General features: G+C 42.7%; 1 pseudogene; it reads right to left on the bottom strand.

The window, feature by feature from the left end:
• Positions 1-6,432: 6,432 nt before the first annotated feature.
• LOC100450311 (nucleophosmin-like) lies at positions 6,433-12,574 on the bottom strand (annotated as a pseudogene).

Genomic DNA, 12,574 nt, shown 5'->3' with positions numbered 1-12,574 from the left:
GGGATTACAGGCACACACCACCACACCCGGCTAATTTTTTGTAGTTTTAGTAGAGATGGGGTTTCACTATGCTGGCCAGACTGGTCTTGAACTCCTGAATTTGTGACCCACCCACCTTGGCCTCCCAAAGTGCTGGGATTACAGGAGTGAGCCACCGTGCCCAGCCTTAAGTTTTTTTTTCATCTGTTTTGTTTGTTTGTTTGTTTGTTTTTTGAGACAAGGTCTTTACCTAGGCTGGAATGCAGTGGTGCAATCACAGATTACTGCAGCCTCTAACTCCTGGACTGAAGTGATTCTCCTTCCTCAGCCTCCCAAGTAGCTGGGACTACAGGTGTGTGCCACCACGCCTGACTAATTTTTTTCTTTTTTTTCATATTTTTTGTAGAGATGGGGTTTCACTATGTTGCCCAGGCTGGTCTCGAACTATTGAACTGAAGCAATCCTCTCGCCTCTGCCTCTCAAAGTGTTGCGATTACAGGCGTGAGCCACCACAACCAGCCTTATAAATATTTTTAATTAAATATAACTATAATTTTCAAAAAAAAAGTGAAAGAGTGACATTGTTTTACATTGTTGCAAATATCTTTAACGTCTGGCTTCGTAGAAGACAGCTGGATTGTGTATCTTGATTCTGCATTCACTCTGTTGCAATATATTATTTTAGTTCAAGTATTTGAAGATAATATGGCCTCACACAAATAGGTAGTTGGAAAAAGGAAGAGTATTTTAATAGCCTTTTCAGATCGTTGTGGATGATATTCTTCCTTATGTTACACCAAAGCTTTACAAAGTGGTAGTTTCTTCAAGGTGAATTCCAGTGTAGAAATTGAAATCCTATCTATTAACTTTTCATACTTTGTCACATCGGAGTCCATTGATTACATTAGACCTCTGACTGGATCTTTTACTCATGCATGGTTTTATTGAATTGTGCATGTCTTTGGAAAATATTGATTCACTGATTTATTCAGATCTTCCAAAGGTTGACATATTTCATTATACAATATCAAAAATTTATTTTTCTCAATAACACCATCAATCTCATCAGCTTTATGTATTGGGAAGCTGTCAGTCTCACCGTAGTATACAGAAGTCTCCCAAAATTCTAAATTTTGCTTAAAATCTTGAACCTTGTCATTGGCAATAAATGCCATCAGTTGTTAACAGTGAGTTCTTAACAGTGAGTGACAGTTTTATTATTTTCATTTTTGAGTAAATGTTTGCCACATAACCAAGTCTGAGCAAAAAGAGTTTGTTGGTTATTCTTTCAAGTAAGAAACAGTGGTTCATGAAAAAGTGGTTAGTTCAGCTGGCAATTCACACAATCACACAAGGGCCTTTCCTTATATCAATCATCTTATTGTGGTAAAGAGAACTATTTTATGTGTGCTCCCCACTATATTGCACAGAATATTTAAAAGACATGATTTTTTACTGTTTCATCAAGAACATTTTAAAGTAAAACTGCCTCTGTTTTTAAACTATGAGTAGTTGGCAGTAAGTAATACAATTACTACTATATATGTACAATATACAGTACTACTGTAAAGTTTGGTGTGTGTATTAGGGTTCTGCAGAGAGAAAGAACCAATAGCATATAAATAGCTGGATAGATAGATAGATAGATAGATAGATAGATAGATCATAGATAGATAGGAAGGGATTATTAGGGGAATTGGCTCACACAAGTATGAGAAGTCCCATGATAGCCACCTGCAAGCTGGCCTCAGAATGGGTTAACTCTCCAACTAAGTCTGAAGGCCTGAGAACCTGGGGATGCTGCTGTTGCAAGTCCCAGAGTCCAAAGACCCAATAACTGGGAATTCAGATGTCCAAGTCAGGAGCAGAAGAGTGTCCCAGTTCCAGATGCGAGTGAATTCGTCTTTCCTCTGCCTTTTTGTTCTATCTGATTTGCAGCCCATTGGTGTCCACCCCCATTGGTGAGAGCAGATCTTCTTTACTCAATCCACGGATTCAAATCCTAATCTCTTTCCAGAAACAGCTCACAGACACACCCATAAAAAATGGCGTATCAGCTATTTTGGCTTCCCTTCACCCAGCCAAATTGACATCTAAAATTAACCATTGCTGGGCATGGTGGCTCAAGCCTATAATCCCAGCACTTTGGGAGGCCTAGGTGGGAGGATCACTTGAGCCCAGGAGTTGAAGACCAGTCTGAGCAATATAATGAAACCCCGTCTCTACAAAAAATTTTTAAAAATTAGCTGGGTTTGGTGGCACGCACCCGTAGTCACAGCTGTTGTTGAAGGTGGATGTGGGTGGGGGCAGTAGGTGGATGGAGGTGCTGAGGCAGGAGGATGGCTTGAGCCTAGGATGTCAAGGCTACAATGAGTCGTGATTGCACCGCTGCACTGCAGCCTGGACAACAAAGCAAGACTCTGTCTCAAAATAATAATAATAGGCCAGGCACAGTGGCTCACACCTGTAATTCCAGCACTTTGGGAGGCCAAGGAGGGCGGATCACGAGGTCAGGAGATCCAGACCATGGTGAAACCCCGTCTCTACTAAAAATACAAAAATAAATTAGCTGGGCGTGGTGGCAGGTGCTTTAGTCCCAGCTATTCTGGAGGCTGAGGCCAGAGAATGATGTGAACCCAGGAGGCGAAGCTTGCAGTGAGCCAAGATCGCGCCACTGCACTCCACTCCACTCCAGCCTGGGGGACAGAGCGAGACTGTCTCAAAAAAAATAATAATAATGAAACTAACCATCACAGTGTCATTGCCTTGACATTCTAATGCTCCAGCAATATAAACCACTATTGCCTTTATACCATCAGTAGAGATGTAATGCCACATAGTGTTTTTTCCACATAGTGAAAAAAGCAAACATCTTAGTATTGTATGAAAATAATTAAGACCCTCATGTACTTCAAGAAATGGACTCAGATACCTGGGGGTAGACAGACCACATCTTGATAACCTCTACAGTAAAGAAAACTGCTTTACTTTGTTTGTTTTGTTTTTTGAGACAAGGTCTCACTCTATGGACCAGGCTGGGTGGCTTAGTGCAGCCTGGAACTCTTGGGCTCAAGCCACCTTCCCACTTTAGCCTTTAGAGTAGCTGGAACTAGAGGCGTGAGCTACCACACCCAGCCTGCTTTACTTTCTTTAAGACAATGTTTCACGAATTTCACCAACCAGGAACATTTGATCAAATGACATTGCACAAGGAGTTTTAGGAAGATAAGCTTTGGGAAACTGCTAAGGCTGCTCCTTTGCCAAATAGCATACATTTTCCCACCAAAGCCAGTTTGTTTTGTTTGTTTTTTGAGACAGAGTCTCACTCTGTTACCCAGGCTGGAGTGCGGTGGCATGATCTCAGTGCACTGCAACCTCCGTCTCCTGGGTTCAAGTGATTCGTCTACCTCAGCCTCCCAGGTAGCTGAGATTACAGGTGTGTGCCACCTCGCCCAGCTAATCTTTGTATTTTAGTAGAGATACTAAATACTGGCCATGTTGGCTAGGCTGGTCTCGAGCTCCTGACCTCAGGTGATCTGCCTGCCTTGGCCTCCCAAAGTGCTGAGATTACAAGTGTGAGCCACTGCGCCTGGCCAAAAAGCCAGTTCTTAATAAGGATAACCTTTTTTTTTTTTTTTTTTTGAGACAGAGTAGTTTCACTCTTGTCACCCAGGCTGGAGTGCAATGGCACATTCTCGGCTAACTGCAACCTCCAATCCCCAGGTTCAAGCTATTCTCTTGCCTCAGCCTCCCGAGTAGCTGGGATTACAGGCACGCCCCACCACGCCCAGCTAATTTTTGTATTTTTAGTAGAGACGGGGTTCCTTCATGTTGGCTGGGCTGGTCTCGAACTCCTGACCTCAGATGATCCACCCGCCTCAGCCTCCCAAAGTGCTGGGATTACAGGCATGAGCCACTGGGCCCGGTCAGGACAACCTTTTTAATGAGCTGCACACCTTTCCTGTCAAAAAGAATAATCCGTCCCCACTCCCTTCTTTTTCTTCAGGGAGTGAATAATACTCCCTGCCTAATACTTAATCAAGTTAAAGCTTGCTTTTTTAGTAATCATTCACTGAGACCCCGACTGTAAGATTACAGATCTGAGCATGAGATGCTCAGAATCTAACAGGAGATACAAATATGATAGGATTACTAGACAATGTGATACAGGTTACAATAAAGAGGTCAGGCCTCTAACTGAGCCTGAGAATAGGCATCTTGCAGGAGGATTATTGTGGTGAGTCATGAGACATTTCCACAGTCTGCTTCATAAAAAGGAAGAGAAAGAAAGTCTTTTCAGGGTCAGGCATGGTGGCTCACTCCTGTAATCCCAGCACTTTGGGAGGCCAAGGCAGGGAGATCATTTGAGTCCAGGAGCTTGAGAGGAGCCTGGGCAACATAGTGAAAACTTGTCTCTACAGAAAATAAACAATTAGCTGGGCGTGTGGTGCGTGCCTATAGTCCTAGCTATTTGAGAGGCTGAAGTGGGAGGATTGCTTGAACCCAGAAGGTTGAGGCTGCAGTGATGTGTGATCGTGCCACTGCATTCCAACATGGGTGACATAGTGAGAACTTGTCTCAAAAAAAAAAAAACAACAAACGTATTTTCAATGAGAGAAGCATGTGTGTGTTACACAAGTTAAGTCATGAAGCATGCCCCATCCACAGTCCCTTGCAAGAGAACTGTTTTAGTGACACAAAGGACATCCCAAGCTGGGACCACTTGACCCTATACTGCTGTCACTGCTGTCTGGACAAACAATAGGATGCAGTCCCAAGGACAGCCAATCCTTTGACTGACCACGGTGACCCTGATACAAAAAATATCACCCGGTCTAAGCACATTTACTCTTTGTAGAATTGGAACTGGAGACTTTGGAAACAGAAGGAGAGTTAACTATGAAAGGTTGGCTGGGCTTAGTGGCTCACACCTGTAATCTCAGCAATTTGGGAGGCCGAGGTGGGTGGATCACCTGAGGTCAAGAGTTCCACACCAGCCTGTCCAACAAGGTGAAAGCCTGTCTCTACTAAAAATACAAAGAAAACAGCTGACGTGGTGGCAGGCGCCTGTAATCCTGGCTACTCAGAAGCCTGAGGCAGGAGAATCGCTTGAACCTGGGAGGCAGAGGTTGCAGTGAGCCAAGATGGTGCCACTGCACTCCAGACTAGGCAACACAGTGAGATTCTGTCTCAAAAAAAAAAAAATGCTGAAGCTACATGATCAAAATTTAATAGAAGCTGAAGAGACCATAATGCATATGTATATGTTAGAAAGTTATAAAAAGAAGAAGCTATGAGTTGGCATAGGCAATAAGTTAAAGAAATAAAATGAGGCTGACAAAGTCAGATACGGTACGGAGAGAAAAACAGAACAGATGTGTAGAAAGGAACTAATCCTGTTATTGCTTCAATATTACAGTTAAGATCCAAAAGCTCTTGATGCTGACATTTCTAGGGTTGCTAGGGTTGCCAGTTCCTAGCAGGCAAAACGATGCCACAGTTTCCAGTTTTGTATTTCTTCACAAGAACCTTTATTTCCTTGTGTCCTTGAGGTCACTTGAGTTAACCTTTGTTTCTTTCAACCAAAAGATCTCAACTGAAATAGGCATAGAGAAAACATGATGCAGCAAAATGCAAGTACCATGCCTGAATTAGACGGCCTTGAATTGTCCCTGAATTCCTAGTGCAGCCAGGCCAACCTCATATGCATGATCGCTTACCTGTTTTATGTATTTTAAAGAAAGGATTGTACTTCACCAAATAAATGTTATTTGGGGAACTTTTTTTTCAATAGAAAATGTGCTACTTTATTAAAATACTGAGTTTATTTCACATGTATATTTTTGTCTCCCCACCATTTCTATGTCTGACCCCCACTACTACTATGTCCTATCATAATATTCCATACATACTTAAAACCAAGTAAAGGCTGGAGTTCCATCTTTAAAAACTAGGCTGGGCATGGTGGCTCACACTTGTAATCCCAACACTTTGGGAGGCTGAGGCGGGCGGATCATGAGGTCAGGAGTTTGAGACCAGCCTTGCCAACATGGTGAAACCTTGTCTCTACTAAAAATACAAAAAGTAGCTGGATGTGGTGGTGAGTGCCTGTAATCCCAGCTACTCAGGAGGCTGAGGCAGGAGAATCGTTTGAACCCGGGAAGCAGAGGTTGCAGTGAGCCAAGATGGCACCATTGCACTCCAGCCTGGGCGACAGGGCTAGACTCCATCTCAAAAAACAAACAAACCAACAACAACAACAAAAAACTAAACAGGCATTTTGGACAACCCATTATTGGCCATGGAACCTGGACAACATTTATTAACGCAGTAGGGAAAGTTCTCATTCTGCATTATAAAAGGACAGCCAAATATCAACTGTTACAGAAGTGAAATAAGATGGAAAACTTATAAAAAACTGTTTAAACTATTTTCTTCAAGAGGCTTCCTCCGCTACCAGAGATCTTGAATAGCCTCCTGGTCAGTCTTCCGGAAGCAATTCTTCACATAATTGATGAACTTGGCTTCGACTTTGGAAAGAGAACCACCTTTTCCTGTACCTGCATTTTTGCTTTAATGTCTTTTACAGAACTAGGTCTTTTGGTGTTTTAGGAGTTTTTTCCTGTTTTTGAAAGATTCTTGTCTTTTTGATCTTCATGTTGATGGTTTTGAGTCTGCCATTCTGGTTTGAATTTTGGGCATTCTCGGCAGAAGTATCTCATATACATTTATTCACTGGCACTTTTTCTTCAGTATCCTCATCATCAAAATCCTCTTCTTCTTCCTCTTCCACCTCCTCCTCTTCCTCCTCAACCTCTTCCTCCTCCTCCTCCTCTTCTTCTTCTCCTCCTTCTTCTTCTTTCTTCTTTCCTCTTCCTCCTCTTCCTTCTCCTCCTCCTCCTCCTTCTTCCTCTTCAGCAGCAGCAAATTTTACTTTTTTGTGTGGAATCTTGCTACCACCTCCAGGGGCAGATTGCTTTCCAGATATATTTAAGAGTTTCACATCCTCCTCTTCTTCATCTTCTGACTCTGCATCTTCCTCCACAGATACGAAGTGCTGTCCACTAATATACACTGGCCCTGAACCACATTTCAACTGAAAGACCATGGGTGGGTTATTTCAAAGTCCATACTTCAACCATAAGACCATGGAGGGGTGTTATTTCAAAGCTCCCAAGGGAAGCCGTTGGCTGTATATACACTTCAAAGTTGCTGGTGTTACTTTAATGGGATTGCCTTCGTAATTCATTGCCTCAGGTTCAAAAATGTGCAATTCAACCTTTGCACCAGCCCCTAAACTGACCATTCTTAAAGATAACTGGTGTTCATTTTCATCATTATCCACCTTAAAGTGATCATCTTCGTCGGCCTTTAGTTCACAACTGAAAAGATAGTCCTGGGGCCTCAGGGGGCTTATGTCTATGTCCATCGAATCTTCCGTGGGGTGGAGGCGTGCACTTAGTGGGGAGAGAAGATGGACAGAGATAAACGACTACTGCTCCAGAGAGCAGCTGCTCAGGACGGAATCACCTATTTGGGGAACTTTTCAAAACCTCTTTTCCTATTGTTTTCTCCATTATAAATAAATATAAGTGCTACAATAGGTTAAAAAATAAATCTTCTTAGCCAGTAATTTCATATATTTTTTAAGTGAGAGGCATAAAGCAGCTGGCATCTGATTTTGAATTTTTATTTTTTTTTGAGACGGAGTCTTGCTCTGTCACCCAGGCTGGAGTGTAGAGGCACAATCTTGGTTCACTGCAACCTCCGTCTCCCGGGTTCAAGCAATTCTCATGCCTCAGCCTCCCAAGTAGTTGGGATTGCAGGCACCCACCACCACTCCTGGCTAATTTTTGTATTTTTAGTAGAGATGGGGTTTCACCATATTAGCCAGGTTGGTCTCAAACTCCTGACCTCAGGTGATCCACCCACCTTGGCCTCCAAAGTGCCAGGATTACAGGCATGAGCCACCACACCCAGCCTGATTTTGAATTTTTTAAGTTTTAATCTAAATGAATGGTTTTCTACTATTTATTCAATGAGTATCTATTAAGTGTCTACTATGTGCTAGGAGCTCTTCCAGGCACTGGCCATATACCAGTGAATGACATGGAACTTACAGTTCAAATGGGGAGAATAGTCAGTAAACACATGCATACATGTATTTCACAAACACATATTTCAGGTGTTATTAGGTATTGGGGGATGCGAGGTCTATCTTATGTATTGTGGTCAGAAAAATCCTGTCTAATACGGTGATATTTGTGCAACAAGTGAAAGAAAGTCATGCCAGTATGGGGTGAGGCAGACTGATCCAAGCACAGTAGACAGTGCCAAGGCCCTGGGGCAGGAGCATGCCTCAGGGAGCAGGGAACAGCAGGCAGGCCAGTGTGGCTGCAGCTGAGGGAGGGAGAGGAGGAATGGCAAGAGATAAACAAAGAGGTGTGTATGTCAAAGGGGTGGGCAACATCACACAGGCCGAAGTACAGGCTGCATGTAGATTTATCCTAAATACTTAGCTAATGAGATCTAGTAAGTTTGCAGGTGATGCTATTGCATCCTTGGTATCATCCAGGAGCCTAACAGAAAAGACTATTGGGTACACTCCAGGTCTATAGAGTCAGAATCTGCATTTTAAACAAGATCTTCAGACATTTGTACCTACACTAAAGTATAAAAAGCACCAGTTTAGATTACGTAAGTTAGCTTTCTTCTACAGAGAAATAGGAAGCCACCATTAGCACTTTTTCTTTTCTTTCTTTCTTTTTTTTTTTGCCACAGGGTCTCACTCTGTCACCCAGGCTAGAGTGCAGTGGTATGATCTTGGCTCACTGCAACCTCCATCTCCCGGATTCAGGCGATTCTCCTGCCTCAGCCTCCTGAGTAGGTGGGATTACAGGCATGTGCCACCATGCCCAGCTAATTTTTATATTTTTAGGAGAGACGGGGTCTTGCCATGTTGCCAGCTGGTCTTGAACTCCTGACCTCAAGTGATCTGCCTGCCTTGGTCTCCCAAAGTGCTAGGATTACAGGCATGAGTCACATGCCCAGCCACTAAATTTGTTTTTAATTTTTATTTGAGACAGGGTCTCACTCTGTTGCCCAGGCTAGAGTGCAGTGGTACAATCACAACTCACTGCAGCCTCAACCTCCCCGGGCTCAAGTGATCCTCCCACCTCGTCCTCCCACCTCAGCTTCTCAAGTAGCTGGGACTACAGGTGCACTTCACCACACCCAGCTAATTTTTGTATTTTTTGTAGAGATAGGGTTTTGCCTTGTTCCCCAGGCTGGTCTCAAACTCCTAGGCTCAGCAATTTGCCTGCTTTGGCCTCCCAAAGTGCTGGAATTACAGGCATGAGTCATCACACTAGGCCAGCACTTTTTCTTAATTTTCAGATTAGAATGGATTTTTTGATTTTTGCAAAAACATCATTGGGATTTTGATAGGGGTGGTATTGAATCTACGATTCAATACCTATGAACACAGAATGTCTTTCTATTTATTTGTGGTTACTTTAATTTCTTTCAGCAATGTTTTGTATTTTTCAGTAGGTAAGTCTTTTGCTTCCTTGGTTAAGTTTATTCCTAAGTATTTTTTTATGCTATTATAAATGGAATTGCTTTTTTTTTTTTTTTTTTGACAGAATCTCTCTGTCACCCAGGCTGGAGTGCAGTGGCACAATCTAGGCTCACTGCAATCTCTGCCTCCCAGGTTCAAGCAATTCTCCTGCCTTAGCCTCCCAAGTAGGAATTGCTTTCTTAATTTCCTTTTTGGATTGCTCATCGTTAATGTATAGAAATGCAACTAATTTTTGCATGTTGATTTTGTATCCTGTCACTTTGCTGAATTTGTCAATTAGTACTAGAATTAATAAACAAATATCATCTGTAAATAATTTTACTTCCTACTTTCCAGTTGGGATGTCTTTTATTTCTTTTCTTGCCTAATTACTTTGGCTAGAACTTACTATACTATTCATCATATGCTATGACGAATATAAGTGGCAAAAGCAGGCATCCTTTATTTTATAGGAAAAGCTTTTAGTTTTTCACCATTGAGTATGATGTTAGTTTTGGGCTTGCCAAAAATGTCCTTTATGATGTTGAGGAAGTTCCGTTCTCTCTTTAACTGGCTGTTGTTGTTGTTTGCTTGTTTGTTTTAAGTCACAATTCATCCTCCAAACTCTTTTCCTATCTGGTGGCTTAATGCACATAGACACAGAAATCTCATGAATGTTTGAAAATGGCAGAGCCACAGCCGGGCGCGATGGCTCATGCCTGTAATCCCAGCACTTTGGGAGGCCGAGGCAGGCAGATCAAGAGGTCAGGAGATCGAGATCATCCTGGCTAACACACTGAAACCCTGTCTCTACTAAAAATACAAAAAATTAGCCGGGCATGGTGGTGGGCGCCTATAGTACCAGCTATTCAGGAGGCTGAGGCAGGAGAATTGCTTGAACCCGGGAGGCGGGGGTTGCAGTGAGCCGAGATCGCGCCACTGCACTCCAGCCTGGGCGACAGAGCAAGACTCCATCTCAAAAAAAAAAAAAAAAAAAGAAATAAAAAAGAAAATGGCAGAGCCACAAAATGGAGGGAGAGCATTTCCTAGATTTTGGCTTAGAGGATTTCTCTCTACCAGCAATAGGATTTCGTATTGAGAAATAAACTTCCATTGTGTAGGTTAATCTATTACAGTAGCTAGCATTACCTTAATACATAGGCAAAAGGGTAATTTCTCAAATAAATAAAAAGCTCTTACAAAGAAATGGATTTTTAAAAAAGAAAAGAAAAAAGAAGCTCTTACAAATCAATAAGAAAAAAGACCAAAAACTCACAGGAAAATTAAACAAAGGATATCAATCACTAACAGAAGGAGAATTCAAAGGCTTTCACACAAACATAAAGATGCTCAACATCACCTATAGTAAGAAAAATGAAAAGAAAAACTATATTGGGATTTATTTTATTTTTATTTTTGAGACAGAGGTCTCATTCTGTCACCCGGGCTGTAGTGTAGTAATGAGATCTTGGCTCACTGCAGCCTTCATCTCTTGGGCTCAAGTGATCCTCCCACCTCAGCCTCTAAATTAGGTGCTATGTGTCTGAATGCCTCCTGTTTTATTGTCAAATATTTGGTCTTCATCTCCTTTTCTGGGGTACAACTCCTAAAATCTTTGGAATCTCCACAGTGATATATTTTTGTATGCTAATGATTAACTGATGGCTAGCAGCTCTTAGGCAGCTTCAGGATGGGAGCTGGTCACCAGAAAGACCTAGGCAGGATTAGAAGATTGGGACTTTCTGATCTACCACATGACCTCCAGGAAGGGGAGGGGGCTGAAGATTAAATTGATCACCAATGGCCAGTCGTTTAATCAATCATGCCTATGTAATGAAGCCTCCATAAAAACCCAAAATAACAGGGTTTGGAGAGCTTCTGGGTAGCTGAACACATGGAGGTTCCCAGATGGTACACGCCCCTTCCCCCAGACCTCATCCTATGTGTCTCTCTCTCTTTTTTTTTTTTTTTTTTTTGAGATGGAGTCCCGCTTTGTCACCCGGAGGAAGTGCAATCAATGGCGCGATCTCAGCTCACTGCCAGGTTCAAGTGATTCTTCTGCCTCAGCCTCCCGAGTAGCTGAGATTACAGGTGCCCGCCACGATGCCCAGCTGATTTTTGTATTCTTAGTAGAGACATGGTTTCACCTTGTTGGTCAGGCTGGTCTCAAACTCCTGACCTCAGGTAATCCACCTGCCTCAGCCTCCCAAAGTGTTGGGATTACAGGAGTAAGCCCCTGCACTCGGCCTTTTTTTTTTTGAGACAGTTTTGCTCTGTCGCCTAGGCTGGAGTGCAGTGGTGTGATCTCAGCTTACTACAGCCTCGGCCTCCTGGGTTCAAGCGATTGTTGTGCCTCAGCATCCTGAGTAGCTGGGATTACAAGTGTGTGCTACCACTCCCAGTTAATTTTTTGTATTTTCAGTAGAGACGGGGGTTTCCCTGTGTTGCCCAGGCTGGTCACCAACTCCTGACTTCGAGTGATCTGCCTGCCTCAGCCTCCCAAAGTGCTGGGATTACAGCTGTGAGTCACTGTACCTAGCCTTCATCTTATGTATCTCTTCATCTGGTTATTTATCCTTTAAAATATACTTACATATACTTAAAATATACTTAGTAACAAATCGGCAAATGTAAGGAAATGTTTCCCTGAGTTCTGTGAGCCACTCTAGCAAATTAATGGAACCCAAAGAGAGGGCTGCAGAAACCACAAACGACGGGTTGGTCAGAAGTTATGGAGGCCTGGACTTGCAACTGGTATCTGAATGGGGTTGGGGGCAGTCTTGGGGATTGAGCCCTCAACCTGTGGGATCTGACATTGTTTCCAGGTAGATAGTGTAGGAATGGAATTGGAGGACGCCTAACTGATGTTTGCTGCAGAATTGATTGCTTGATTGCTGGTGATGAGAAAATTCCCACATATTTGGGGATCACAAGGAGTCTTTTGTATTACCTGTTGTTGTGTTGTTGTGTGAGATAGTTTGCAAATTTCTGTAGGCTTACATATCTGGGAGCTGGATTGCTAGCTAAAAGGCACAT

This window comes from Pongo abelii, chromosome 17, assembly GCF_028885655.2.
Source record: "Pongo abelii isolate AG06213 chromosome 17, NHGRI_mPonAbe1-v2.0_pri, whole genome shotgun sequence".
Taxonomy (NCBI): domain Eukaryota; kingdom Metazoa; phylum Chordata; class Mammalia; order Primates; family Hominidae; genus Pongo; species Pongo abelii.
The sequence above is the reverse complement of the archived record's forward strand: the minus strand, read 5'-3'. Positions and strand labels throughout refer to the sequence as shown.